Here is a 6,076-nt window from a genome sequence, read left to right on the forward strand (position 1 = left end):
GACTTTCACATCGTTGGCCACCATTGAAGTCCAATATATGGAGAAAAATCCTGGAATGTTTTCCTCAAAAAACTTAATTTCTTTGCGACATCTTGGATGACACGGGGGAGTAAATTATCAGAATTTTTTCTGAGTACCGATAAGTACTGATGTAACTCATTAAAACAACTTCCTCTGTTTTAATGAGCTAAACAAAGTTCTTTTACAACAATAAATCTAATTCCTAGTCAAATTATAATGATATCTTTGTCTATCATCTGTGATCATATTTTCTAAAGATATGTTCAGCCATGCAGTCTACCAATAACATTAGAATGACAGGACTAGGAATGCTCAACAGCGTCTTGAAGTATGGAGATGACCCAAAACATACAGCAAAAGCAACCAAAACATATGGGTAAATATAAAATGATTCATTCAAAGCCTGTTGTAGATGACACACGTTCTGCTGCCTGTTGTCCAGCTTGTTGAGAACAATATATGTACAGAGATTGCTGATAATTGGTAATACTTACCTCGTTACTTTAGTCAAAAGGGGGTGTGCTACAGAGGCCCCCACTCAATGCTTAACATTTTCCTACACCTAATGGCTGATCAATCTGATATGTGTGCAGAATTTCATTAAATTTTAAACCTTAAGAGCATCAAAGCACCCAAATATACAAAGCCTCTAAAACTTACTGTTGGACAGAGCTAATAATTATTAGTGTGAAGCTCCTATTGTAAATAGCGTCTAAGGCCCGGTATCCACTGCCTAGAAAATAAAGCAGGTAAACTCTTTTGATGAAATCCTTGTAAGGGAAACAGGTCAATTTAGTTCAAAGGGAATCATTTAAGATTTTAAAGGGAATTTGGACAGAATTACTGTTTTACGGCTGATCACTGAGTCGGCCAGCAATTCATTGAACGAGCCGTATAACATCAATTCTGCAATGGATATTTATATCCAAAGTATAGTGAAAACACTATTTATTAGCACAGTAACAAGATCGGCAGTTTAAGACATTAACTTGTAAGCACAAAACACAAGATACTTTTTAATGTAAATAAGGCTTTATTAGATAAATCTAAGACATATAAACTAGTCTAACACATAAACACACGCACTCACACATTCACACAAGTTGCAGGAAGCGAGAAAGTGAGGAAAGAATGAGTTTAAGAGAATGAAAATGTGAAATCCCAAGTTTACAGCAATATGTGCAATTGCATAGACCTGAACAACCATCAATCACTTCTTGGGAAGCCAGTGGTTAGCCGTTGGCTGAAGATGCGGAGTTGTGGGCTGGTTGAAGTTTTGAGGTGGTCACAGACTCGAGGTGAACTCGGAGACAAAACTTAACTCAGAACACGAAACTCTCAACGGAAAAGAAATTAAAGTAGAAGACTAGAAGTAACGAGACTAGATCGGTTTTCTCCTCATGGTTTTAGAGGAGCGTAAGCCAGAGCACGCTCAAAGAGCGTTAAAAAGTAGCGTCAAAACGTGGATGCCTAAAAGGCAAGGGAAAAATAACCTAAAAGCATAATTTGATGGTGTCCTGAGTATTTAAACTGGGCTGTTGGTCACATCCCAAATGGTGCCTTGACCAATTAGATATTGTCTTTGCTCGGGGTGTTGTATGTTTCTCCTCCCAATTCATAAATCAAATGTTATCTTATCAGTCACATGGTCCGAATTTTCCCGCTCTTGCAGAGTATAATTTGGACATGATTTCTAGAACCAGAATATAATATATTTTACAAAGTATTGATTGATAGAAACGTTTAAAGCATGAATTTTCAAACACACACATACTAAGCATGAATATGAATCCTTAAACTATTCAATAGTTATTAAAAAGACATACACAATAAGTGATTAGAACATGATAGTCAAATGTGTGGGTTACATACATGATATGGAGTTAAGCAATGGACTGATATTCGTTTATAAGTCTTTTTGAGTTCAGCAATGGACTGATATTCGTTTATAAGCCTTTTTGAGTTCATTTTGGTGCATCTACATCTGTAAAAGACAGTTTCTTTACCATTCTCTGAACATAAGGACATGTTCTGTGAAGACCAGAGGTTAAAAGGTCTCATAAGGAATCTCAGTCTTTGTCTTCTAGGTGGGGGAAACCACCCACCGCAGTTTCTACTAATGATTTTCCTCATGTCTCATGTGTTATATGCGGTGTCTTTGACCATTAATCTTGGTTACTTGCCCCAAATTTGACAATGTCCTTTGTCCTTTCTATAACTCTTCTTTTGTTTAATGTTGCAAGCTGTTCTGTGAAAGAGTTGGTTGGTTAGGCTTGCTTCAGACTGGCTGGCACTAGGATCTGATTTACGAACATCCTGCTGTCTTGGGCCTCTTTGTGGAATTCAGCTCCTCGTGTTTCAACAATGTTCTGATCGAATCTTAAATTGTCTGATTTGCTCTGAAATGCTACATTATCATGATAATCTTAAATCGCTCTGATACCCTACATCCTTTTATAGAACAAATGTTGCCAGAAGAGTCAGATTCCTGTGATTCCTGTCAGAAGAGATTCAGGCTTGAATGAAACATAAGACAGCTGCTACATTGCAATGAATATTTTCATAATCATTTCAAGAACTTACAAGAGCTGCTTTCTTAATAATTCACTCTTCTCAGCGACCCTGTCAATGACTATGTCTGAGTCCAGAGCCATGAGGATTTCTTTCTTAGTGGCCATCAACATAAACATTTGTTTGCTGACAGTGCTTCTAAGTCTGCTTTTGATGAATTTGAGTGTAGACAATGTTCTTTCACAGGCCAAGGAGTCAAGGAGAGGGTCGGCAGGAACTTATATGCAAGCCCAGGGAGATGATAAGCACTTGACAACATGTTAAACAGAGGCTTTGGTGGCTTCCCTGAATTGTTCTAGAAATGCGACAATGCCAGTCACTGCTACTTCATTTGAGATTGTTAGGCGGGCTACTTCTGCTCATTCTTCTAGAAGCCTGTGAGTGTCCTCATACTGACAATTAATAGACTCCAGCATCATGTGTATAGAATTCCAGCGCGTCTCAACAAATGCTTTCAGTGTTGCTTTGAGGCGTTTTTGGAGGTTTATCTGCTCGAAGTAGTGATTTGGCTGTCGATGAAAGCGGTCACTTCTTCACCAAACACGTCATGCTCAGGCATCTTTGATAGCGTGGTGGACAAGACAGTGTTGAAAATGTGGAAAGAGCAACTCAACCGTGTAACAGAATGAAGGGCTGCAACTAAATTTGTCCCTCTATCACATATACCAATTTCGCGAAAAATTCATCAAGGCTGAATTTATTTAATGCAATGATGATGGCTGCCTTAATATTGTCTGCTATTTTGCGTAATTCATTATTCCACTGAGACGTGCAGAGCACTCGCTCAATTAACTCCCACTTGCTGTTGATATAGTGCAGAGTAACGTAGAGATAGACGGTTTTTCCAATAATCATCTGTCCACATGTCGAGAGTGACTTCTCCATTGCTTTAACTAAGCTGCATTCGCAATTCTCTGATTATTCATGTATTTATGCCGCGTAAACATAAAACCATGTCTGCATTTGTGATCGGAGAAATGACAAACAACAAGCCCTACTCTACACTGCCCAAAAAATTTGCTTTAAATATATAAAATATAAAAACTCTTTAAATATAAAAAGCATACTTACAGTCTTCTCACTTCAGACTCGTGGCGCCAGGATCTGATTTACGAACCTCCTGTTGTCTAGGGCCCCTTTGTGTAATTCGGCTCTTTGGGTTGTTCTGTCCAATCTGATCGAATCTTAAATTGTCTGAGTCGCTCTGATACCCTACATCCTTTTATAGAACAAATGTTGCCAGAAGAGTCAGATTCCTGTCAGAGAGGAGGGAAGAGATTCAGGCTTGAATGAAACATAAGACAGCTGCTACATTGCAATGAATATTTTCATAATCATTTCAAGAACTTACAAGAGCTGCTTTCTTAATAATTCACTCTTCTCAGCGACCCTGTCAATGACTATGTCTGAGTCCAGAGCCATGAGGATTTCTTTCTTAGTGGCCATCAACATAAACATTTGTTTGCTGACAGTGCTTCTAAGTCTGCTTTTGATGAATTTGAGTGTAGACAATGTTCTTTCACAGGCCAAGGAGTCAAGGAGAGGGTCGGCAGGAACTTATATGCAAGCCCAGGGAGATGATAAGCACTTGACAACATGTTAAACAGAGGCTTTGGTGGCTTCCCTGAATTGTTCTAGAAATGCGACAATGCCAGTCACTGCTACTTCATTTGAGATTGTTAGGCGGGCTACTTCTGCTCATTCTTCTAGAAGCCTGTGAGTGTCCTCATACTGACAATTAATAGACTCCAGCATCATGTGTATAGAATTCCAGCGCGTCTCAACAAATGCTTTCAGTGTTGCTTTGAGGCGTTTTTGGAGGTTTATCTGCTCGAAGTAGTGATTTGGCTGTCGATGAAAGCGGTCACTTCTTCACCAAACACGTCATGCTCAGGCATCTTTGATAGCGTGGTGGACAAGACAGTGTTGAAAATGTGGAAAGAGCAACTCAACCGTGTAACAGAATGAAGGGCTGCAACTAAATTTGTCCCTCTATCACATATACCAATTTCGCGAAAAATTCATCAAGGCTGAATTTATTTAATGCAATGATGATGGCTGCCTTAATATTGTCTGCTATTTTGCGTAATTCATTATTCCACTGAGACGTGCAGAGCACTCGCTCAATTAACTCCCACTTGCTGTTGATATAGTGCAGAGTAACGTAGAGATAGACGGTTTTTCCAATAATCATCTGTCCACATGTCGAGAGTGACTTCTCCATTGCTTTAACTAAGCTGCATTCGCAATTCTCTGATTATTCATGTATTTATGCCGCGTAAACATAAAACCATGTCTGCATTTGTGATCGGAGAAATGACAAACAACAAGCCCTACTCTACACTGCCCAAAAAATTTGCTTTAAATATATAAAATATAAAAACTCTTTAAATATAAAAAGCATACTTACAGTCTTTGAGTCAGAACAGCCGGCATTGTAGTCTACTCTCCCAGGATCAGGACACAGTCCTCCATAAAATGCGCTGCACACATCTGAATATTTGGGTTGAAGTGTTCTGGAACAGTGTTGTAAATACAACTTGACCACTGATTTATAGTCGTGTCCATTTTTGGAAGACCAAACAAAGTAGTTTCGCTTTCACAACGAAACACAGCGTCACACATGACGGCCTAGAGTGAGCAGAGGCCAGGGGATAAAGTGAGGAACAGCCGGCAGGCTGAGTGAGCAGAGGCCAGGGGATAAAGTGAGGAACGGCCGGCAGGCTGAGTGAGCAGAGGCGATCGTCCTCTTTTGGAAGGCCAAACAAAGCTTCTCATCATAAACCTCCACCAATAACTTCAGTTTCCATGTCTTTAAATACAAATATTTACAAGATTATATTAAAGCCCTGTGAAGCTGTGGTTTACAGTGAATTTATAACAGCTAAGGGGCGTTGTTAGGCACAACATCCTTGTGGCCCAATGACCCTGAACCAAAGACTGTTTCTATCTAAATTTTAGCTTTACTATGTAATAAATCTTAACAAACCATACAAGCCATACAAATTTGCTTAACATAGCATCATCTCATACAAATATTCTCAGTCAACATGTCTATGCAGAATGTTATGCGATGTTTGATAAATGTCGATAAAAAACTATTGCGAAATTATGGCGTTTCCATTAAAGGGGTCATATAATGCGATTAAAATTTTTCCTTTCTCTTTGGAGTGTTACAAGCTCTTGGTGCATAAAGAAGATCTGTAAAGTTGCAAAGACTAAAGTCTCAAATCCAAAGAGATATTCTTTATAAAAGTTAAGAGTCAACCACGCCTACCTAAAACGGCTCGTTCTAACACGCCCCCACATATCTACATCACTATGTGGGAAGATTTGCATAACGCCGCCCAAATGTTCACGCAAAGAAAGAAGGTGTAACTTTGATTCTCGCTGTAGTATTGTAGTATGCGCTTGTTGTTTGTCGTTTCTCCGATCACAAATGCAGACATGGTTTTATGTTTACACGGCGTGATACGCAACGCTA

The sequence above is a fragment of the Sinocyclocheilus anshuiensis genome, unplaced genomic scaffold (genome assembly GCF_001515605.1).
Source record: "Sinocyclocheilus anshuiensis isolate Anshui unplaced genomic scaffold, SAMN03320099.WGS_v1.1 scaffold1030, whole genome shotgun sequence".
Classification (NCBI taxonomy): domain Eukaryota; kingdom Metazoa; phylum Chordata; class Actinopteri; order Cypriniformes; family Cyprinidae; genus Sinocyclocheilus; species Sinocyclocheilus anshuiensis.